We start from the raw sequence: 25942 nt of genomic DNA on the forward strand, positions 1-25942 counted from the left end.
AAATCACCATCTTAACTGGCTACAGTTCAGTTGTTCTTGGGTTCTAAAAACGAACAATTTGGGAACTGCTTGCGGAGACTCCTGGACTAGGACTCTCCGGTACCAGCGTTGGAGACCACCCGCTTTACAGGCTCAATAAAAAGTCAATCATATTCGTATACCAACCCCTGTTGTACAGAGGTGGGGACTTGCAGCACAGTGAAACCTGTATGATTGACGCTGGAACGCCTTGTGGCTTTCTTGTGATGTGGGCTCAGGAGAGAGTTTAAATCCCGATAAAGAAAGAAATACTGGAAGCGAAAGAGGTATTCGGGCTGTACCTGTCAAAACCTTGTGTCAAACTCCAACCATGCGGCAAAATATACGTCTCGCACGCCTCAGCCGAGCAGCTTCCCACAGAAAGAGACGATAAATTACTTCATTTACATTTGAATGTATACATGTATTTTTCCAAAATAGAGGATTTGGAAGAAGAAACCCGTCTCCCTTCTTGACAGATTCTTCAAACGACCTTGGGAAGCTCAACTTAAATGTAAGAGCAGCGCTATGTCATGGTAGGCAAAGCATTTATTTTGTAATTCCTGTGCCGTTTGTCTGTACTGGGAGCTCATTACATCATAAGGACAGTGAGTATCTGCATTGTGCATGGGAGAAACTGCGTTTAGGCACTACTGGGTTTCTCAGGGGGAGGATGCACCGTGCGCTATCAGGTAAAGAAATTACGAGTAATTGTAAACCAGGACATTGTGCTGCATTCTGTGAGAAGGGGGTGATTGAAATAAATGCAATATTTTTTCTTATATTGAAAGCGGGATTTACATTTACGCTATTTCAAACAAAGTAGTGTCTCAAACCACTTTATATCTTTGCTTAATTTTAGAAGGAGGAATAAAGTAAACCACACCAAATGTCTTTTATTAATTACAGCTGTACTTTAAACACGTGCCAGTGACCGTGCTAGAGAGGCTACTCTTTCGTCCAATGCGGCATACATTTTTTAAATTCTAGCGTTTAGCTTTATTTGTATTAATGATGAAAATATGCTCTCTGCAATTACGGTACAAGCTTACTGCTTTGACGTTACTTTCATTTAATTCTGATGGCCCTGATATTGCTATTTTACTTAAATGATATGTTGTGGTTTCGGAAGTAAAGATAAAATAACATTCATATTTATTTTCCATCACTGGAAGATACTGGTAAGTTAAACGTTTTCATTTCACCCCACGGTGTTGCTGATCTGAAATGCGCTGAAAAGGTGCAAAATGACATTCCTGTGTGTGAGATGAAGCTTCGCTCTAAACCGGTTGTATTACGCTATCCTGCCTTATGTCAGGGATGTGTAATACACAGTCCAATCTTATTAGTATGAATTCATGATGTTAAGGTAACTGTTTTAATCATATTAATAGATAAAACGGAAATCGTCTGTGAAAAGAGGTACAGTACCTTTTAGGAGGTACTTTATATGTACTAGTATTTTCTTAACTCTGAAATGTGATCTCTGAAAAGCAGTTAAAGTTAGTAAATTAAAAAAAAACGACAAGAATTACCTCCTTTTAGCGTAACGCAAGGCAAAATACGAAGTATACTAACGATGTAGTATTTGTGCTTATTATGTGCCTTTAAGATGTTTCATAATACCGCATTTCTTTCCATGAATATATTTTTTATCTTTTTGAGGAGCGACTTTCTCATCTTTAAAAAGGTCGCATTCTACCGTTTTAGGGAAAAGGGGGTATGTCCTTGACGTCAAAAGATATAAAAACAGTTCACTTGATTTTCTGTCGCAGTTCTCAGCGGCCCTGCTACCTGCTTGAACCTGATTAAAAAAAACTGTACAAATTGCAGTTAGCCAGTTTTAAATACTTTAAAATGTGAACTTGTTAAACTAAATTTAAATGTTTGCAAGGGCAAAGGCTGGTAATTCAACCAAAAGAATCTGGGTGAAGAGGGGTGACATCCTGTTTCTCTCTGAACAGTTGCTTTAAGCTTTGCATAATTGCATATTTTACTAGTAATTAAATGGACACTTTTCTATATATAGCGCTCGTCTGTAAGGTCGCCCTTTTATGTAATCTTTTAAAAAATACTATGTGTTGCTCTTGCAGATGGAGAAAAAAAAAGTATTATTTAAAGCTACTCTTTTAGGAGTCTTATATTGTGTTTGGTATGTGATACCTTTACATGGGGCTGGTTGAAACCTTTAAATTACCCTGGCTCATGGTTGTCCTGCAGGTTTAATGTAAACAAGGGACTTACACAATGGCTTCCCACCCTGTACCTGAGAAGTGTGGCATTTCATGATTACCTTGACCTGAAAAATCCATGTCCTTGCATCTTTCACTGTTTGTGGTGTTCTGTAGTTAACGAGTGAAATGTTACAATTATGTAAAATACTCCTCACTCACTCCTATTATTCAATACATCTGCATATTTCCTCCTGTTCGCAACTGGACAACAGCGCCTAAAGTGTATAAAAGCACATCTAATGCAATTGAAGCTGTCAGATGAACAAGCACTAGTAGAACAAAAGGGTAGAAATCAGAAGCTTGCTATCAAGTACACAGCAGTGGGAGGATAGTGGATTGTTGTACTTTTACGTGGGCTGGGGTGTGGAAACTGACTGGGCAAAGCCATCTGAATGTAGTATTTTGTTTCTGAGGTGATTCCTAGCTGGATTGGTGAGGTCAAATGATTACATGAATTGCATTTCTATAGAGATTTTCTAAAGATTTTCTTTTATAGACTCACGATTTAATTCAATTTTCCAGCAGGATTTATACATCTGTCAATTAAAACTAAGTAAGCCGAATCATTTATTTAAAAATAATTTATTTTACTGTCATTATGGTAGGAATGTTCATTTTTAGTAAAATGCATTTCATTCTGAAAGGGAGAATGCAACCTTTTTTAAAAAAAAAACCAGTGTGAAGGCAACAGTTGTGAGCCTTCTGTGTGTAGTTAGAGATCTTTACTTTTGGAAGCCAAATATTTTGGCTAACTCTCAAAAACTCTGCCTCATTCTTGCGAAGTCCAAGCTATTTCTATACAAAAAACACCATTAATTTAGAGCTTTCTGTTTATCTCCTTTCTGGTAGGACTCTTGTATCAAAGTACTGAGAATAAGGACTCTGTATACTTTTCTCCGAAATTTGCACTTGTTTTTCATGAAACCCACCCGGGCTTGCTGGGGAGCTGGTGTTCCTAGGAATGGGAATGTAGCTCTTGTTGATAGCACTGTAAGCCAAGAAGTGTCCAATGAGAGGCTGAGAATAAGCTGGCCCACTGGATCACTTGGAGAGCTGGACACTGGTACCTGAGGAATCCTGATGGCAAATGGCTCATGACCTAGCCCACGAGAGATACAGCATCTGGACTCTAGGGTTTAGCCTGCATTCCCATCAATGTGTCTTTGGTCTCTTCTCGCATAGATTTTAAAGATGTCTAGTTCAAACAATCGCACTGAAAAGGTTCAAAATAAAGTATATGTGTCTGAGATTCAGAGTTCATATGTTACATTCTTATACTCTTTATAGTCTTTTTGGGTTCAAAAATCATTAATTTACTTGAACAGTAAGCGACACGGTGGTTCAGTGGTTAGCACCTCAGATACCTCGCAGTGCTGAAGCCTGAATTCCATTCCTGGGACAATGTGTAGCGATTGTATGTTCTCCCTGTGTTCACAAGGGTTTCCTCCTGGTGCTCTGGTTTTCTTACACAGTCCAAAGACATACAGTATTGGTATGTTAACTGGCTTCTAGGAAAATTGATCCTGGTTTGAGTGTGTTTTTGCGTCTGTGTGTGCCATGTGATGGACTGGGATCCCATCCAGGATGTATTCAGCCATGCATCCGTTGCTTGCTGGGATAGGCTCTGGTTAACCCTGCAGTTGATAGACAATGGATGGATGTGTGTTCACTTGTATTCTGTTCAGAGTATCACTTTACTGAAGGGGTATGCAGAATTTCTCTCCACAATTGTCTTCTTAACTGGGGTTGAAATATTGTGTTAGATTAACTTATTGTGTACTTAAAGTGGACATTTCTTAGGTTTCCCCTATTACAAATAATACACTTAATTAAAACACACAACATATAATTTATCAACAAACATACATAAAGAACAACACATCAGCCATTAAAAAGCATACATCCACAGATAATACCTGGTACAAACAAAATATCATTAACAAATATCATTCAGTATTTGTACAGGAGTATGGAATTAAGGACCTTTTATTCAAATTTCTAATAGCTAATAGGGACTCTGAAACATTGCGCAGATGGAAGCATCACAAACCGAGAGCTCAGGGAATGGGAGGCATTTTTAATTCTACTTTCTGCCATTCTATGCACTGCACTATCAAAAATGTCCCCCCACCCTCTGTTTTTGTGGTTTGCCAATCACCTTCCCTGCAATAGTAACCACACTAGAGATCTTATTTCTATACTTCGTGCTCAGGTTCCCATACCAAACTGTTATATGAAAAGATAAAACATTGTATTGCATTGTATCTTTGTCTTGTAACATACACATAGGTCAGTTTTTGCCTGAATTTCTTTTGAAACTTGCATCAAGTTAATCAAGGGATTCTACAGTTTATGGTTGACAAAACATTGCATTGCAGGAACAACTCATTTCATTTTCACTGAACATTTTGTACTTCTACGATGGATGGTTAATGGCCATTTTAATGAGACAGGGGCAGCAAAATATTTTGATATGTCCTAGCCACACCATAAGTGTGCACTGAAGAGGCCTTACAGTTTTGAAAGGAATGAGAAGATTTACAGACAGTAGAAGCCTACATTGCTCATTTTATTACTATCAGCCAATTAATCGTTTCAGTTGTTAAACTGATTTGCTTCATTGTTTGCACTGGTAGTCAGGAAAGAGAACCAAGACCCATATGGCAGCTACTGATGTGGTTCAGTCCCTGTCTGGCTACAGGGGTCACATTGAAGGCCTTTGATCTTCTTGTCTGAAACCCATCTAAATTAAAGCAGCTGTGCTCTGCCAGTTGAGTCTCTGATCTATGACAGGTCAGCACTGTAGTTTGGATATATCTCCCAGTTGCTACAATTTCAGGAAATGGCTTTGAGTTAGGTTCAGATGCCCAAGTGTCCGGCTGGACAATGGCCAGCATTTCTAAACTTCTGTAGTTTTGCTTTTACTGTAAAATAAATTTGGGCTTTTACAGAAAATGTTATGAAAAGTAAAATTGAATGCTAATTGAGTTAAGGTCATATTCGAAGAGGTTTGACATGGGTCCAGTTGCTCAGTAATTATGCTGGAAAAAATAATTAAAAATTTGCAAAGCAGGCACCATAACCAAGTATATAATGGATTTCAAAAATGGTGAAAAACGCATGAACATTTTCCTAGTGAAAGGAAAAAAGTCACTTATGGTTCACTTTTTACATGGTGTTTTTGTTAACGTTAACTGGACGGATTATTTAATAAAATTCTACTTTATATGAAAGATGTAATATAGTAGCAAGAGGGATACAGGATATAATTGCTCAGAGATCAAGTGGCACAGAAACATCTATCGGTCCCTTTACCATTCAAGACCTGGATTCAAATTCTGCATTTCTGCAGAAGAAAATCCAAAGTAAACAGACCTCTTTGACAACTGTGAAAGTGTTAATACTGTAGTACTTGCTGTGATCTTGACTGTATAATCTAATAATTGTGTATCACACCTTGTATTGTGAGACGCTTTTCAAAAGTATCTTTTAGCTGCATGTATTGTTGAGGTAGGTTTCTGGTAAAACTGCCGGTGTTGCTCTTCCATCCCCCTTAATTCACCAGGATTTCCAGTGCAGCAAAGAAAAACACCCAAAGGACCTCTGAAGTATCCAAAAGACTTAGTGCTTCAGCTGTACTATAGAATGTGATAAAATGTGTGTGTGGGTAGAGATCTACAGTAGTGATGTTGTAAATATGAATTAAATTAACCCTTCTTTTTAGGAGAAAAACACTGCATTGCCTGGCTGCTGATGATGGCATTGAGGTATACTTGCAGAGCTACAAGGCTGCTGTTTTGAAACTTGGATTGTGTCTGCCTTTTGTTGGTGTGCCATTTCCTTTTTGGATTAAACTACTAAAGTAAGTCATTGGAGTTTCTATAGTGCTTTTCATGTTAAGGCTTCCCAAAATGCTTTACTGTGATTACATGACATTGATGTGGGTTGTTTTGTGTTTTGATAGTTTGGATTTCTCTGTGTTGGTTGTAATGATATAAAATCAGGATCGGTATCAGTGGCAAGAGTACTCTATTGGTGTGGCGGTTGCTAAAAACTAAAGTTATCCAGCTGGATTATTTGGGTGGAGTTGATTGATTGTTCACAAAGGATTTCTTTGCTTTTTCCGATCTTGTTCAAAATGAGTGGATACGTGTGGGTTTTGTGTGAGACAGTGTGAAAACTGTAAATTTACTGTGTAAATTCTGTTTTGCAAATACATAGATTACAGAAAGAATTGTTGAGGTTCTCTCTAGTCTCTGTCCTTCCAAATCTGAGAATACCATGGGTTGCAACTACCTCTATTCGACTTTTCTGTAGTTTCATGGAGCGTTTTTTGCCATGAGCAAGGGAGAGGAGCCGAGTCGATGCCAGTGATAACACCCTAATATTGGCTACATGTACGTGACCTGTGACAAATTGGTATGAGTTTAAATGAGCATTCATTGGGATCTGAAGCTGTCCTGCCAAGCATTTTCATGTAGACCAACTCTCCATGGTCTTTTTCTGCATATCATATTGGATATTATTTGAGGACCTTTTATTACATGCCACATAGTTCCTGCTTTTTAAGTTAAAGCCCTACTAAATGGGAAACCTCAATTTAATTTCAAAGATGCTCACTGCTCTAAGTTCACTTTCCCTCTCCATTCTTCTCAGGGCAGCCTTGATATTGACAAATTGTAAGGAACTTGCTTTTCTCACTAAGTCTAAACACTCTTGTCTTAAGGAGTTTACTCCTTAATAACTCGATAACGATTGTCTAATTTTTGTCCTTTTTCTTTGCTTCCAGTTTATTTTTTAATGCAAAATTTAATGACGTATAAAGATGTAGTTCTTAGTCCTATCTACAGTATAAACTAAGTCAGTTAGAACTTTGACAGATGCTTATCCATCTTGTACTCTTTGACTGCAGTTATGTGGCAGAACCAGTCTTGTGCATCGCAGGCACATGAGTCATTGTTGGTCCTTGAGAACCTGAGTTTGATCTTGTAAACCTGCTAAAATCATCTATTGATGAAGACCTTTGAAAAGTAAGCTCTGTTAGAACAGAGGGGAAACAAAATCTGGCATCCCACCAGGATTGGTGCAATGTTCTGCTGGCCCAGTTTGTTTTATTTCTTACATTTGTGTAATGTTTCCAAATCCTCGGCTTTTACAAGATATATAAGATCACTTTATTGGCCATATACAATTTCTTGTACTAGAAATTTGTCTTTTCACATACCCCAACTTGCTCTCCATAAGACAAACAGACAGGGAGAGAAGCTTGGGGTCAAAGCGCAGGGTCAGCCATTTATACAGTACGGCACCCCTGGAGCAGTTGGGGTTAAGGGCCTTGCTCAGGGGCCCAACAGAGTAGGATTCCTCTGCTGGCCGCAGGCCATATCATTGAACCATATCATGAACCGTCAATCTTCCAGTCACAGGCACAGATACTTAGCCACACAACCACTGCACCACACCACGTACTAATACATGGTTTTAAACGCAACCTTTCTTTAAAGCAGTTTCTGTGTATTTTACATTTGGTAAAATCATGTCCTTGCCTATTGTGGCCTTGATACCAGCAGGAGAGGTGTGAGGGATATACAGTACATGCTTTTTTCTGAAACCTTCTATCCACTTGGCAGTGACTGGAGGGGTGATAGGAGTTTTGGACCCACCAAAGTATTGGAGGTGGGTGTCACATGGCATCTCAAGAATATTCTGCCCACCACTGGGAGGGTCTTGGTCATTGTTGACAGATGAGGTTAGAACCCGTTTGCCTGAACAAGAGGGCTGAGCACTTAAAGGTGTGACCACTTGACAACATTTTTCACATTTATCAGATTTAGATATGGATGGGGGTTGCTGAGAGCACTGTCTTACTAATCTCACCCTATTTTCAGTGGTGCTCACCTGCCATTTGGGTTATATGACCAAGGCTTGAACACTTAAGAAAGCACAACTTGTTCTGGTAAGCACCTTTACTGGTTGAAGGACTCAGAAACCCAAAAGAACCATATTCCTGCTTTCTGAATAACATTCCGAAAGGCTGCATTAGTTGTGGTGTCGCAGTATAGAGAGTTGGAAAGAAAAGTCAGTCACTATATTGCGGGTGTATCTTTATACTAGGTTATTCTCCGTGATGAAAGGGATTGGGATTACTGGTGACAGTTTCTGCTCTTGGCTGTTGCGTGCCACAGGATGCATTTACATACACCCATTTCTAACTGCTTCATCCAATTCAGGGTTGAAGGGGAGCTGGAGCCCAGCAAAGACAGCAAACATCAGGCATGAGGCAGGATACACCCTGAATGGGACGCCATTCCAGCATAGGGCAGACACACAGACACACGATGGCCAATTAACCTGCCAGTATGTTTTTGGCATGTGGGAAGAAACTGGAGTATCTGGAGAAAACCCATGTGAAAATGGAGAGAACATACAAACTCCAGGTCTTGAATTGAGCAATGGTTAGCATACAGTTATACCTGTAAAATATAGAAAACCCACAATGCTGCAGTAGAAAATATATTATTTATTAATTGCTTTGTGGATAAATTAATGCCACTACATTTCAAAGTGCATTTTATACATTTTTTTTCTGTTCTGTGCAGCTGGAAAAAAAGCACTACACAACTTCTGTTTTGAAACGTCTCCATGCTAACAGTGTTCAAGGTCAACAGGCCAACAACATTGTCTCTGGGACCCTGTAAGTGTCCCTTAATATAGGTATTGGTGAAGGCCTGCAGTGAAGTCTTGCTCATTCCCTTATTGTTACTTGTATAATTTCACAACCCTGAACAAGCATACAGTAGAATAGGGCCCTAGTGTCCTTATTCTGGAGTGTTGCTGGTAAAACAAAAGGTATTTTTGTATTTTGTTTTTACCAGCTGGGCATTTCAGTATAAGCACTGTAACCTAGATCTTTCTTTTAAAACTGCAATATTCCCCTGATTGACGTTTAATGAACTGAAAAGTTTTAAGCTGCTTCTTATTTTATCCTTTAATGATATGGTGAAAACTATGGTCTCAAAAAGCTGAGCCATTAAAGGGAATATGAGAATCAAGAAAGAATACCTGAAAAGACTTTTGTCATGTAGACATTACTGTGAGTAAATGAGCCTTTCATATTTTAGGTATAAGAAATGATTTTATTGTAACTGATAAAATTTAAAATTTCTGAATAGGATTATTGAAGTTAAACATTAATCCACAGAATGTACAGGTATAAATTTGGTTTTGCTCCATTTTTATAGCCCTGTGTATTTTGCTGGAAACTACCTAATTTATAAATTCCACCCCAATATTATTTGGGACTTCATGAAATCCTTAAATTTAGGGATTTCTAAAATCACAAATTGTATTTTCTTATAAAATTGTACTGTGGCACACTATAGTGAAAGTAGTGTAAAATTTAGTAAAATATGGTGATGTGCTGTGGGATGCTGCTAATATAACATTGCTAGGACTTTCCATTGTGTAGAAAGCAAACTGAATGAGACATGGCAAACGTCTTAAGTTTGAAGGATTTAGATGGGCATATTTCACACAGAGGAAATAGAACATAAATTGTTTAGAGCATTTTTCCTCTGATTGTGTCACGCCCTCTGCAGCCAGAGGGCGCTCCTTCTCTGTCCTGTCCCTAGTTTCCGGTCTGCTGTCCTTCCTGTCCCTCTCTTTCCCTTGGGCTATATATTTCCGGGTCTTGCACTCTGTCCTCGCTCAGCATTGACGTTCGGATGTCCTGAGACCCGCCTAGCACCAGGGCGCCCCACGTCCGCTCCCTGAGGGCATAGGTTTCCATACGGCATTCCTGAACTCTTTGCACTAATGAGCCAGGGCCTTTTTCCCCGTCTCGCCGCTACGCATATGGGTCGTTTTCTGCTCTCCTGCTCCCCACGGTTAGTCCCTTTGGACGCCCGTGACAGATTGCTTAAAAAATTACTTCATAACTTTAAGACATGCATACTTACTCCATTCATAAGAGCTGGTCTGTGTGGAAATTGTACTGTAATTGAAATTACAACCTTAAAAATTGAGAGGTTGCTTCATGAAAACCTGTAGGTGTTTAAATCCCCTAGAGATGGTCATTTTGAATAAAAAAATAAATTGTGAATTTTAAAAAGCAGAAGAAGCAGAAAGTCTTTTCACTGCTAAACGTAACTGCCACTTTCTGCTCAACAAGGTCTTTAGAGCGGGAGCACAGGTGTAACCAAGCAGCGTTGTTCGACTGGGGGAAAAGGCCTTCAGAGTGATGCGCCTTCCCCTTTCCATTCTTAAATAGGGTAAACAGTTCCCTATAGTACGTTGACTATGAATGTCACAGGATAGGAGCATTTTTGGCCACCACTGGATGCAATACAAGCTGAACCTTCTGCATGATTTCAATGAAGCTTCTGATGCTCTCTTGTGGGACTTTAATTCCCCTTGTAGAGCATGAAGAAACTTGGGCCTGTTCTCTCAACACTGTGCCTTAGATGCCACATGTAATCCCACAAATGCTCATTGGAACTCAAGTCTTGATCATGGTGGAACCATGTGGTCAGGTTGTTATCAATTACAATGAGTGAAGTTCAAGGATGTGTTATGAATTATGGCTTCCCACCTCAGGGCCTATTGTATGTAACATCTAGCCAGGTAAGAAATTGCAGTCAAAATTGTGTTCCCTGTGAAGTGTATTTAGTGTTTATCCTACGAATGCTTCCTGATGTGAAATGTGAATTAGACTAAAGTCTAGGATAATAGACTTTGTGTTGGTTTGAATTAGTGACGATGTTGCATGGATTGAACTTTAGTGGCCGTGCTGCTTGGCTGTGGTAACACAAGCAGAAACCAAATGCTTTGTGTTTATTTACAATGCAGTGATTAGAAAGTGGAAGAAACAGACTTGGCTTTGAGGCATGAGTACTATGGGAGATCTGCATACCCTTATTTCCAGGAAAGTGTTCCTTCTGGACAAGTTAGTGGATGTTCGTGAAGATCTGGTGCTTTATAAAGAATAATAGGGAATGGTTGTGTTGATATTAAATTGATAAAAAAACTGAAAAGTGGGCTCTAAGGGCTAAACTGAGTTCAATGCTCCATCCCTCTTGTGGTTAAGTGATATAAAGTGAAGAGTTTGGTGATGTGCAGTATTCAGCTCTGTCTCCAGTGCTGGGTAGAGTTAAAATTGCAATACGGAGTATCTGGGTGAATATGAATGTTCTAGTTCCAGGTGCTTATTGAAGAGAATAAGAAATCTGGTGTAACTCAGCAAATTAAAAATCAGTGTTAGATGCAAGTTGTTAGTAAAATCATGTAAAAAGCAATCAAGAGGGAAAAGGACTGTGTAGTCCTTGGTGCATAAACAGTGAATCACCTTGTTAATGAGGGATTGGGCACAGGATTTAGCCTGTTGAATGTGAAACCCTACTTATCAAGAGAAAAAAGCATTCATGCTATTAGCATGCTGGGGACTCTCAGGAAACTGTTGCCCACCATCTGGGGTGTGCAAAGCCAGTAATTTCAAACTTGGCAAGGCTTTGCATGGAAATATTGTCATTAATAATAGGCTTGAAGTTTTAATGCCTAATTTTTCCAGTTGTGATGGTCTGAACAGATGTTTCTTGTTGTTACAGACCTCTACTTGAACCAATTTGATGCCAACCTAGCTGCATGCATTGTATTGCTCAAGTCCTTCGACTTGCTGCCCTTCTTGTAGACTATCACATCAAGATGAGTGTTCCAGAAGAAGGCACGCCATCCAATTGTTCAAGTAACCAGCTTTCTTAAGAGAACAGTTGTTTAGAGGATGCCCTACTTTTTAGATTTGAGCCCCATCAAACATTTGTGGAATGAGGTGAGACCACTTGTGGCATCTGGGGCTCAGATTATTGAACAGAAATGTACTTTTTTCAGACTGAGCGGACTGGGACAAACAAACTTGATAGCATCTGCAACCAGATGCAAAGCATGTGTGGCTTGTGCACAGGTTGTAATATGTCTGGAGGTGGTGAGTTTACTTTGACTGTTGATCAACCCTGCTCATGATTAATGGATTTACTTACGTCTTGCGTGTTCAATAAAATATTAATGTACTGTACTTGCAGAAAAGATCATTTTCCTGTTATCTCAGAACAGCAATAAATCTACAAAATTCTTTTGGTGTACTCAGAATTTAACATGCAGTATAGGATATACTGTAGGACTGCAATTGCAAACATTTAATTACTTGTGTGCAGATCTGCTGGGCTGTGTTATAAAGGAAAATCTGTCACTTGGAAGGGATAGGAAAACTAAAAAAATAATAATTTGGGTTGGCTAGTCCTGCTGCAGTCTGAGGTTGCACCTTGCATATACTAATTGTGCTCAAGTTCAGAATGTTCAGAAGTTCAGAAGTCTGGTGTATTATGGTTTACTGGTGACTGACAAAGTTTATCCTTTTGTTTTCCAATGATACAACTGCAACAGATTGTTTGTAAGTTTTATAGTTTCAAAATTGGGAAGAAGCATTTTCCAGCATACAGTACTTATTGTCAGGCTATAGCCTTGCCTATATAAGGTTAAAGGCAAAACCTTTTGTGAATACATATAAATGCATGTAATGTGGTATTCAAATCTAAAAATTGGCCTGTAAATGTAATGGGGATGTGTTCTGCAAATGTCATTCTGTTCCATTACCTCAGTAAATGGTCATATGTGAGTGACTAAGTAAGTGAGATGCAGTACAGTGACTGTCAAGTATCGCAATACTTGGACTACTGTTAGGTTAAAGCGTAGGGCTCGCTGTTAGCTACATACTGTATTATATCCTGGACAATGAATTGAATCCTTTAGCCCTGCTAAAATCAATTGGTCAAATTAATTGATCATTTCTTATCAATGGCTTCAGCCTTTAATCCAGAACCCAGGAATTGTAGAATATAATGGTAAAAGTAGATGATTTACTTGGATGGATTTCAAAACCACCCAAGGTTTTGGCAGGTTGTTTTATAATTAATGTGATATTCACAATCTGTGTAAAGCTGGGACAAATCGGAATTTGGTGATTTGCATCATCTTAAATTTTAATTTTAATTTTGATCTAGTTAAAGGCATGATGCCGTGATTGTATGTCTGACAATTTTGGTAATGAATCCCAATTAACAATTCATAATTATTTATGCAGACCATGGGGCTGCAGTAGAGTTTCCATCACCTTGTGACCCGTTAATGAAAGCACAATCTGTTCATAAGGGTTTGTTTTTGTTATTTCTCTCTTTATTATTCTGCAATGGTAGAAGGGAGCTTATTCAGCTTTGCAGGAAGCTGAAAGAAAAAATCTTCAGGCAAAAGATGCATCAAATGTGAAAGGAAATATTTTTGGAAAGTTTAATAGTGTAATATTAGCTACATGACACTGCTTCCATGATATTCAAATGCTAGTTTACTTTCTCTGAGGTACTGTATACATTCTTTGTTGGAAGCTTGTTTTTAACAGTAACGTTCTTAATTCTGTGCTGCTACAGTACTGTATGTAGTTATGAGTCTTGCATTCTTTAAAATCTGATTTGTTGACACTTTAGTTCTTTACTTGTCCTAGAGTGAGCATCCTTTTCAAAAGTCTTGGGTACAAGAAACTGTAGGATCAGGCAGTTGTTATGCAGTCTCATTTGCCCTGGGTTGCTTTTCCCTAAACCCAATGAACCTTTGATTTTTTTTATTTTTGAACACCTTAAGAAGGGGACTACAAACACTGATTTCCGTATAATGCCCCGACCAAGATAAACTGCCCACTGCAGATGTTTTTTCCTATTTCAATCCGAAGTATTTTTGAGGTTTCCCATGCAGAAGATTTTGATACAAGGATGACTCACAAGCTCTAAATGTATCTCTGTGACAGCTGTCACAACTTAAACCAGTGAATCCATGAAACCCAATGAATGTCTCTCAGTCTGATCTGTGATGGCCTGCTCAAATCCTCATGGGGTCTGTCTTTTAGGCCTTTACTTCAAATAGGCTCCAATTGTAGTTATTTCTTAACAATTTGACCCCAAAAAGCTTTTAGTTTTCAGTTGGAAAGACCTACAGTATACAAAATATTTAAAGTTCCAATCAAATAGTAAAAAACAATGATAAATGTGGTGAATGCTTGCTTATTTAATTTTAGCTTCATTGCTTTTTACTATTAGGATTAAGAAGGGAGCTGCATGTTGTAAAAGAACACTTGAAGGTTAATACCATGCTGAATAGTAGTATAACAGAAACACTATTTTATAACCACCCAATTTTTAATTGTGAACACTTGGCAGTTTGGCAACACCTTTATCACAGAGAAAGTGTTCACTTGAAATCTCATCGGCAGAGCTGGTGATCTCTTGACATACAGTAGCAAGTTCCCAGCAGAAGAATAATTGTTGATTTGTAAAAGTGGTCCATCTCTCCATCTTCCCTTGACACTGCAAGCCTGAAAATGTACAACATTGCAAACCTAGGTGTGGCAAATGTGCACACTAAAATCATTAGATGTACAACTGTTTTGGAAGGGGTGGCCAAGTATTGCAGAAACTACACCAATAATCTGGAATGGGCGAACAGAGTTAGAAAAAAAAAGATGGGATATGCTCTAATTCTACAGTAGTAGAAGTCTGATTCCTGTGTCTTTACAAAGGGGAACTCATCTATTCTACTTCTGATGGCTTGATCTTGTGCCTTTCATAGCTAAATAAAAGTTTTGTAATGAGCACAATTCAGATGAGGTTTAATTACCAGATATTTTCCAATTTTCTAGACTGCTAATTTAGAGGATTAGCAACATGGAATAAAATTGAAATTGTGGCAGCCAGGGGCACAATAAAACATTTGTCATAATCCTAATAAAGTTTATAACAGAGCACAGAATACTTATGGGGGGGAAAAGCCACTAGTGAGCAATAAACACTTTATTGATTTGCTGGACATGCCATTGCTAGAATGTGTATTTTATGATTTAGTTTTTATGCATGTATAAATTAAAGGAGTGACATTGATACAAATAGTAATATCAAGTGATTGAGTGTACTAATACTAAAATGTCTTCCCATTAATTTAATTTCTTAATTGTGTGTGCAACTCGCTGAGTGGATGTTTCCTTAATTGCACAATGTTCCTGACACTGTAAATGATGAAAGGATGCTGTGTGAACTGTTAGATGCATTTTCCCTTTTACTTCTGCTTCGGTTCCATTTAATTTATTAGCCATGTTACTTAGTTTCCACTGCTGTGCAGAGGGGTAGCTTTGCCTTGCTGTGAAGGGTTTATTGGAGGGCTGCCTTTGGAGAGGTGGCTTGTGGCTGGTTTCTTTAACATAGACCTGGAGTATTATCTGTGTAGTGTCTGTATTTTTTTCCTTGGTTTTAACGTCAATTTCCTCCCACAGTCAAAAAACTGCAAGTTGATTGGCCCTGGTGTGAGTGTGTGTTTGTCTGGGTAAGCTGTGATAAATTGGGGTCCTGTTCGGGGTTTATCCTTTGACCCTTTATTGGGTAATTGGATAAAACAGTTAGGAGATGGACAGATGTTTTGAGGACCTGGCAGCATTGTTAGGCCTAGAAGTGTGTAGTGCCTTACTTTGTGTAACAGGCATTAACGTCATCATTTTATGATGAAGCAAAACAGGTGGGAGTAAATATCAAATGAACACTCCAGCAATGAGCATTTGTTTCTCAGTTTGTTACATTTTAAGATAAAACCTGTGTATGCAGTTCTGAAACTTGAGATCTGGTACAAGGTGAATACAAAATTTAGCCCAATTCATTTTTTGAGAGCTGAAACAAACTTTAAAAACACGCCTTATACAGGAAATTGAATATGATTAGGCTGTGATTAACAAGCTAGAACAAGAACCAGAAGAGGCAAGAGACTCGAGACCATGATAAATTGTTGGGTTGTTCTGGGTGATGATGTTTATGAATGCCATGACATAGGTTTTCAGAGACATTCCTTACAGGGTGCTGTAAAAATTTAAAATTGGGCAGTAAATGTTAAATTTATTACAGTTCCATGAGAATTTGAGGTGCAGGTATGGGTTAGGAATAGTTTGACATAAGCCTGAATGCATCTATTTCTGCTATCTGGCATCTGAAAAACACAGATGCTTAAACAATATGGAACCCATTTTTTCACCTTTCATGAAAAAAGTCTACTTTAATATTTAACTACTAGGCATAATGATTTACCACAAGAAGGCTTCTGATGTACAGCTTAGAGCTCTGCAATTCCTAGGCATCAGGTATTAATTAGTGCATGCTGTGATTGCATATATTGGTTGAGAGGCATGTAGATTAAGTGCCAAGTGCAAGACCGAGGTGGTAAAAATTCCCCAAACGACTTGGGAGGGGGAACAAAACATGTTGCTAGTTGTAAATGCAGTCTTAATATGCCACTGTTTCACAGAGTCATTGCAGACTGCTGGAAACTAACTGCATGCAGGATGAGAGTCCGGTGTCACAGCCAGAGGGTGTCCTTGGACAAAAATACCTCTTAAAGAAATGAAAAATGAGACTCCTGCCTCGTTTTTTTTCCCCCTATTGGTGTTAAATGTCTGGGAAACAAGAAGCATTTTTGGCGTAATTGAACTTTGACCTGTGGCAGAAGAATAAAAAATGTTCTTGGCTTTCAATTTTACACTGCATCTCTTTAGGGCTGGGTTTTTGTTTAAGTGCTCATTTTTATAAGGTAGGGCATTTTAAAATACTTTATATTCATCTCTCAGAAGAATTAATGTTTTCTTATTTTTAAATAGTGTCCAAAATTAGTGTGAGGTTCATATGGCTCATGGATTGTTACACATATTACACATAGTACAATTTGTTTAAAATTTGAAATGACAAAATAAGGAAACCTACCCAAAATTACATTTTTTTTAACCAAATCATTAAAGAGGAGTGTACAGCTTTGAGGTTAGCCCCCTTGCTAAAGGCAGTGTGGTCCAAAGGGACAGTTCTAGACACGGGAGGGCAGAAAAAGACAAAAGGAACTATCAGAGCTTTTACAGTTACAAAGGGATTATTGTTCCTATTAATGTGCTTGTTTTACAGAACCTTAACTGCTGATCAATCTGGAGATTCTTGAAAAAAAAAACAAACAAAATATAACGTAAGCCACTCAGTTTTGGTATTAATATTAGTTTGTCAATCTTTCTCTCTGCCCCGGGGTAGTATTTAGTTTTCACCTATAATAAGAAGAGGTCTACTGGGTCTTTGCATGCTATTGCTTTTCTTTTGCCTACTTCGACTTCTCCTTCCCATGCATGCCAAAGTTTATCAGCATACTCTGATTAGCAAGCAAGTTCTATTTTCCTAAGTGCTGATCTTTTTAGATGGTTCAGAAGGACACTTCCAAGTGTCCTTTTAGGAGTTCATGTGCTGAAATGTGAATCTTTTGCTGATGCCCTGTTCCTCAATTCTCAGACAGCCATAAGGTACTGTAAGTGCATCTTCGACTAATCATTTCTGTGCCTTGAGAGAACAGCTGACACAGCTGCAAAAGTGCCAAAGCTGTTCCTCCAATTGATAGAGTTCTTGAACCCTGTTTAAAAATCAGATGCAGTTAATTTGCATTTATAGTGCCAGGACTTACTTCTGGATTGTGAAGGATTGCAGTGCGTAACTCTTGGATCAGCTTCCATGAAAACTGAAAATGCCGTGACAGGGAAATCTTTGGACTTTTTTTGTCTGTTTTATTTGTGATTAGTGACTTTGGAGAAAGATGGAGTGGAAGAAGTTAGAAGCTAGCCAAGAGTTAGAAGCTAGTGTAGGCTATATTCCATCAAGAGAAAACTGAATTGGATAACATTCCGACTAGTTAACCACATCGCTTTTTCACCAAACTCTTTCTGGTGACCTTGACCTCAATACTGACAAAAACAGTAAATGAAGTGGAGGTTCTGTGATGAATTATAAAGTATCTCCCTACGCTTGTCTCTGAAGTTCCAGGCTGCCAGGAGAATACAGGCTAATATGCATACCATACATCCTAGATGACACATTTACTTTTCCTCACTGACGGTCTTCACAGCCATGATTCTTTTTATTATTATTGGTTCAGTCAGTTCGGCCTTCATCGAGGTTGTTTGATCTTGTTTCTAGAAGCTATCCAGTCAGCCCATTAAAGCATGGTACTGTACTGCAGTTTGGGAAGTTCCTTAGAGGAGACCTGCTGTCTTTCTCTGGGTGTGAAACTTGTGTTCCCCAGTGGCTGCTTCTGTTACAGTAAGCCTCAGTGGAATGTCTGTAGTCGCAAAAGCATGGCAAACCTCTGTTTGATGATGGCACAGCCTTGAAATGTTCACTGTGATCAGACCTACCCAGAACTGATTTTGCTATGAGGAGGGGGCAAGCCTTCACACTTTCATTTGCAAGAAACATTTTCATTCAGGGCTACTTTAAATAAATCCAGTCATTAGTGCTTTGTAATACTCTACATTATACATTGAGAAATGTCTGTTTTGTAGCATTTGTTGTTTTTTTTACCGAACCAATAGTTGCATTTAAGATATTTTTTTAAAACCGTTTTATTAAATGTCACTTTTCAAGTAAGGTTAATAGCATCGGGGTTTCATGGGAAGTCTAGATACGCAGTATGGTGCACTGGGCACATCATAGCGAGTGCATTGATGGGACTTCTCCAGCACTTGGTGGGAGGTGTCAGAACACATGGCTGAATAGATAAACAAAGGCTTATTGTACCTTATGCAGTTCATTCATGAGATGGGGACATGATCACATTCCTTCTGGGGATTTCTTAGTGCTCGAGTCCCTTAGCACTTAGCCAAAAGGACAGAAGCCTGCTCCACCAGGATGCCAGCCCATTTATGCGAGTCTTCAATTGTGACTCCTCTGGAGAAGATGCCACCATCTCATCTTGCACACAGAAACAAGTGCCACATTAGCTTCCCTTAAATGGTATGTTTTCTTATTGTGGATGATTTCTGTGCCTTGATGGTGAAATGCTGACTCTAACCTCAATGTTAAGTGATTGTGTTTTCTAAAAAGGGTGCACGGACTATACATTGTGATATTATTGTTATCCACTTTTCAATGTGAAGTGGATAGCTGGAGGTAGCTAGACAATCTTTAGATTATGAAAATGTAGCTGCAAGAGGAGCTACAGTAGGAGACATTTTTCTTTGTCTAATTTTAATACATTTGCTTTGTATCAGGTATTACTCTGTTGTACAGTAGTATGATTTAAATGCTTGTATTTTATTTGCTGGGTTTACACTTTTGTGAACCAAATCCCTATTAATGTCTTGTGGTTGTTTCTATATCTTTTAAATTTGTATATAACGGTAGTTAAATGGAAGTTTTGCTTGTCTACTATGTATTTCTGTATTATTTTGGCCATCTGCCTTCCAGTAAGGACTGGTTTTTAACCTACAATAGGATTTAATGACTCTCCAACAGTTGGTATTAGTCTCATAATGTGCAATATCTATGCATCCATATAGAGTATATAATATAATATGTTTTCTTGTATTACCTGAAAACAAAGTCTGGCTTTTGACAAAGTGACCTGTTCATAATAAATATTCAAGAAAAGTGATATTTTTCTTCAGACTATTGACTTGTTCCTACTGTATATGTTTAAAACTAGCTTATTGCATCCTATGCCCATATTTTTTTAAAGTGCTATGCTAGTGAAGCATGAGGTATTAAAATTATGCAGCTCACTGCAATGTGTTTTGCTTATTCAGTTTCCATCACCAATGATGAGCAGTAAAGCTTCAATGTTAATGAGCAATCTGCCTTGTGCTGCTGAAAAAAAGTGCCAAGAACTGTCTGGTATTGGGTTGTCCAGAGGTTGCATGCATTGCACTGAAAATGAAGCCTAGCATATGATTTTACATTTCCATTGGAAACATATGCCTGCTGAGTTTACAATTCAAGTCCCTGTCATGCTAATTCTGTTTTAATTAGGCTGTTTTTAAAAGTTTTGAACATTACATTCTCTTGGAAAGTTCTGAATTCGACTGCAGTAGCTGGGGTTTTTTAATACAAAGGATTTGACTGAGATATTTAGCTACATGTGAACATTTAAAATCTGTTGATTTTAGTTGGTATTGCTCTCTTTTTATATATCTTTAAACTAAAATACATTTTAGTGTTTGACTTGTGTTCTTGCATCTCTGGAAAATGCCTGCCTAAGGCTTAATGCTGATCAAATAAAGGAATTGATAGGTTACACGCATGAAGACCTAGATTCTGAAGTAGACTGCTCTGAGTGCTTGCTATTCATGCCACATAATTAGGCCACCACATTGAAGATCTGACGTGCATCTGAATGATCATTGAAGAAAAGGCTCAAGTAAGACATTTTCTTTATCCTCTATATAATTGATTGAGCCGAGTGTAATGTTCAAAGAGATAAGTATAGCATCCATGATAAGAGATGTAAAACAGGAAGCATTTGATATTTATTGACTTCCAATGCCAAGTCCTAAAACATTGGCCTCTGTTCAAAAAGTTGCAGTTCCATGCTGTGCCCACGCAGAGTTGGTCTGAATTGAGGCTAAGAACTTGGAGGGTATTGCCCTGATTGGTCCAATCAGATTAAAGTAGGTCTTTAGTCAAGTAGGTCACCCTGACCCAGTTCTGGATACCTCATGGAATATTTGTACTATGTTTTTATCATCAAATTATACGATGCGGTAAAATAAGTGTGCTTTATGTGAGTGTAATATACTGTAAAAAACTAAAATGTGAACAAGTATGCAGAAATAAATGAAGCAAACTGCTGGTTAATTGCATTGACTGTTATGTGCTGTGCATTGTTGTTACCAAATTTGCATTAGGAGTCTAGAAGTGGCAGTTTAACACAGGACAGCTTTATGATGCTTCTGCAGTTCAAATCGCTCTCCCTTCATGGGGAGCATGGGAGAGCACAATGTCACACAGGGAGAGAGGAAAAATATTGAATGGACTGCTTAGGCTAATGGCCTTGTGTGATTCATATGTTTTTTATATACCTCCCAAGATTAACAGAGCTCTCGAAAATGACAGATTGTGTTTCTTCTATTTATAGTTACAACTGGCGGAGTGGAGCCTGTCAACTTAAATAAATGTGCCCTTCTCCTGGTGGCTGCAGCTCCTGAAAATAGCAAAGGAGTGTAAATGGATTCGGCTCCTGCTGTATGCACTTGCTTTATGAGTAGGCTTCAGAGGCAGTCTGTCTCCTTATGGCATTATAGCGAATGAATGTCATCTGGCAAGGTGTCTGGTACTGTAGATACTTCTCAAAAACTCTCATCCCATTACCCCCATTGTGGAGAGTCTGTTGCCAATCTTTTACTTAACTTGGGTCAGGCCAGTTGTAGACCTTAACGTACTTCAGGTGTAAGGGTCTGTCTAACAAACTGCTTTTAAAAAAACTTGGAAGAAGCATTTCTCATGATATGCAAAGCTGTTTTAAACTTTTGATTTCGTTGTTGGTGCTTTTTTTTGCAAACAAAGCCTTGTTGGTTGTAGCTTGCCCTGTTTACTCCCAGCAGGGATATCTTTAGTCCAATGCCTGCTATTTATGCATTCATGTAGCCAAAGTAAAAGATCTGTCAATTAAACAACTCAAGTAAAACTGAGTCAGTGTGTAAGTTTTTAACTACTTTGATTTTTGCATGGCAGCAAACGGGAGTAAGAGTGGGCCTAACCATGGCGAGTTCTTCGTGTAACCATTGCCTTCACTTTATCCAGTGTGATGCCACCTTGTGGTGACTTCTGCAGGGAACATTTCTCATCATTCAATGCTCTGTCGGGTTAAGGGATGAAGTCTGGAATGTTTTGCGGTTACAGTAACTGATTATGGCTTGTGTGTAATCATGAAAACAGGTTAAGGAGCTTATATGTGTGGGAGCATCCCATTTGTGAGATAAGTGCATGTGCTTTTATGTTGGGCTATTTGTTTAGCAATTGGCCTGGAAGACCATTTTAGTTTCATGTAATGCCAAGGTCTAAACTCGGCCCTCTGTTGTACAGTATATTTATTGAAATCCCTAACTCTGGGCATTTGTTTTGTAGGAACATAATCTTTTATACAGGCTTCTGGGAACATATGCAAAACTAAAGGCCTTTAAAATTTTAAAGGGTTTTTCAGAAAAGGTCTTAGAATAAGCAAAATCATCTAGTGATGTGACTGTGCTATGCAGCATCTACAGTTTGCATTGTTGTAATATCTTGCATATCAAAAAGTGAATGAGATCTCTAAAGACTGACAACTATTTTGTTGGACTTTTTGGGAATGTGTGCAGATGTACACATTCTAAAATATTTGATCAAGTTTGAAGTCTTGAATTACTCTTTATTACGATAATATTATTTAGTTTTCAATACCATGGTCAGAGAATGTACAAGGTTGTGGGGCTTATTTATAAAATAGTCAGTAAAATGCCTTGCAAATAATTGTGCCGTCTGCCTTTGCCAGGCTTGATTAAGAGCTCAAAACGTCTGTTCTAGTAGGTATAACATTCTGTTGCCATGACAACTAAACCCTGGACGTACACCAGGTACAAGATGTGACTGACTCATACACACAGTTCATTACAGAGGAGTTTTAAAAAAAATAAAATAAAGTATTCTAAAAGCTCGGCTTTAAATCATCCATTTTCATATTTGCACCTCTGTCAAAGAACACTCTCTGGTGGAATCACTGACAAAACCTACACTGTTTTTAAACTCTTAAATTAGAATTTCCTTATCTAAAAGCACTTTGAGTAGCTTGGGAAATAAAACCCAGGTAGTTCAACTTTTATCCTCACCTAGACATCATCAAAGCAAAGCTTGAATGGAGTTTGAGCATTTCTACTGTACCTACATATCACCTTGTAATACTCTAGTTGTAACTGTCTCTAAAATGTTCAAAAACCCCGCCTTATTAGAATTAAAGATGTTTAGCAAATATTATGTATTTATTTCAAAACTCAAGGCAGTTTGTTTTTAACTTCTTTTCCTGAAGTTGTAAAAATTGTTTTTGGGATAGGTTTAATTCAATGACATCTTCTGTTCCATGTGATATTCGGCGTTTCACGGTAACTTGAAGGAAATGTTCACCACAGGATTTATGCAAACTGGAGGTTATTGAAATCAAAGAAAGGACCTTACTTTGAGCTTTGGTTCACACCACATACAGTGATGTTTGTATGTATGTACTGGCCATATTAGCACTGTATCAGTTACCTGATCATTTTTTTTTGGATTGGAATAAATTCTTCCCAAAAACTCTCATTTACTCAGAATTCTGCCTTGTCTTTTAGTACTTTTCATCTGCCAGTGAAGTGCAGCATACTGTACATCAGGATGATAAATGGCTACAAGTATGCATCAGGAGCCCAAATACATACTGTAGTTATAGTACAATGCAGGTGGAGGCCATAATACAGTACCTATAATCTTTGCAAGTTAAATTCTGATCTCACAATTCAAGGCCTTATTTAGGAAAATGTAAGGGATATAGTTTGATTTGCTTAGCTGCAGGTGAGCTAAGAGGCATGTAAATATAAACGATCAAAGAGGATTTTCTGATCGATTTACCCCGGTTAATTAACTTAATAGTAAATCGTTAGAGCTTTCAAAAAACATGCAGCATGAAAGACAGAGGAAGATGGAGAACAAAGGGGAGAAACCAAGAAGGAACACCATAACCCTTCTCTTCCTCTAAGCTTGTGCCATGCGAGAGGACCTTGTTCTGGTCTGTCCTGGAGGCCAAGCTGAGTAATCTAAACCTTATTTTAGCTTGCTGTTCTATTTTGGGAAATTCTGATTTCCTTTATTGCGAAATCCTGAGAATAAAAACATTCTCTCTTAGTCTACTGTATTTTTAGGATTATTTCCCATTTTTTTGGAGGGGGTCTTTGTGGCAAATTTAGTTCTGAGTTATAGTCTTGCATTAGGACTCAGAATTTCTGTGTGTTTTGGCCTGTTAAGCCATTGCATAGTGTTTTAGGTTATAGGGCCAGCATCCTGCGTTTCTGGGTCTGTAGAATGTACAGTAGGCCTCTTAAATGCATGTACTCTATTTGTAATGTATTGTTAATATTTATTATGTCCGGGTGTTTATTACTTTCACCGCAGCTGTGCCAGAGATTTTAAAGAACTATCTTGCCTTGCAATTTTACCTACCACCAGGGGATTTTATTTAACCACTCTGCATGGTGAAGAAGTCAGAAATCTAGTTGGTGACATGATTGAGGGGTCACTTCAGGAAGTGGCTAAATTAAACTCTGGGCTTGCACAAACACTGTAAACATCACTATTCCTAAATGTTTAATGAGATTTTTTTAAAGAGTTAAGATTTTAAACTTCTCATCTGAAGAGCAGTAGTTCATACAGCTCTGTCCCCAGTAGCTCTACTGGAGTATTAGGCTGGATATTCTGGTCTAGAGGGGAGAGCACACTACTTACTGGACCACAAACAACACCTCCTGCAGCAACATAGTTTTCCTTGGGAGTTGCTTCTTCCTTTACTGATCAGGCTAATTTTTGCTTGTCTTCTGAGATCTCACTACTTCAGCCTAGAGGATGGTTGTGTGTGCAGCTGTAATCAAATATTAATAGCAACAATGTTGAAATAATATTCATCTACACTTGTATACTAATGTACATTTCATGTTATAATTTTATAAGGCATGTATAAGCCTTATTCATTATCATAGACAGTCGTGAGTAGATCTTAAAGAAACAGACTTTTGATTGCTTTTCAGACCTACACTACAAGTCAAAAGTATGAGTACACTTGCCGGAAATTAGGTTTATTTAATAATTGACAGTATTTTACCTTGTATAAGTTTCTGTAAATACTTGTAAATAAAAAAACATGCTATAATATACAAAACATCAGAATATCAAAGTAATGTTAAAGAAAATTGTCTTTAAATCTTTGATTCCTCAAAATAGCCACACTTTGCCTTAATAACAGCTTCATCAACACCAGGAAATCACTCAATAAGTCCTCCTAGCTCTTCTGCAGCAATTCCCAGAGATGTAGGACACTTGTCGGTTGCTTTGCTTTGACTCTTCTGTCCAGATCCTCCCTTAAACAATCTATGGGATTGAGGTCTGGAGACTGGACAGGTCAGGTCATTAGTCTGAGTTGTCCTTCACTTTCCTTTTTCACCAGATAGTTCTTGCACGACTTTGAGGTGCGTTTCGGAATGTTATCTTGAAGAATGAAGGACTGCCCTTCTAACTGTAATCCTAATGGAACAGTATGCCTTTGCAAAATGCCATGATAGCCATGCTGGTTGAGTTTGCAATGGATTTGGTAAAGATCACCAATTCTATCACCAGCAAAGCAATCCCAGACCATGACACCGCCTCATCCATGCTTGACACTAGGAACCAAACATGCAGAACTCATGCGCTCACCCTCTCTTCGTCTTATAAATACTTGGCGGTTGGATCGAAATATTGAAAATGTTTACTCATCAGTCCATAAGGTGGACTTCCACTCCTCAAAGGTCCAGTTTGTGTTTTTTGGCCCAGGCAAGTCTCTTCCTCTTATTCTGCACTCTTAACAATGGTTTCTTTGAAGCAATTCTTCCTGGTAGGCCAGCTTCACAGAACCTCCTCTGAACAGTTGATGTTGAAACATGTACTAGTTGCATTGAGCTCAGCTTGTATTTCAGCGGCAGTTAGTTGCAGATTCTGAGATTCTGAGGTCACCTTTGGCCTGCCTGACCTTTTTTTGGTCCTCATGAGTGCCAGTTTCTTCATATCCTT

The 25942-nt window shown here is 38.3% G+C and overlaps 1 protein-coding gene across 1 annotated transcript in view; it reads left to right on the forward strand.

Annotated features, from left to right (window-relative positions):
• The first annotated feature begins 203 nt into the window (after positions 1-203).
• lrrc7 (leucine rich repeat containing 7) overlaps positions 204-25942 on the forward strand; it is a 299324-nt gene continuing 273585 nt past the window's right edge. The window contains exon 1 of the mRNA XM_015356564.2: positions 204-554. The gene's annotated coding sequence lies outside the window, so the exon portion shown is untranslated. The remainder of the gene's footprint in view (positions 555-25942) is intronic.

The sequence above is a fragment of the Lepisosteus oculatus genome, chromosome 9 (assembly GCF_040954835.1).
Source record: "Lepisosteus oculatus isolate fLepOcu1 chromosome 9, fLepOcu1.hap2, whole genome shotgun sequence".
Lineage (NCBI taxonomy): Eukaryota > Metazoa > Chordata > Actinopteri > Semionotiformes > Lepisosteidae > Lepisosteus > Lepisosteus oculatus.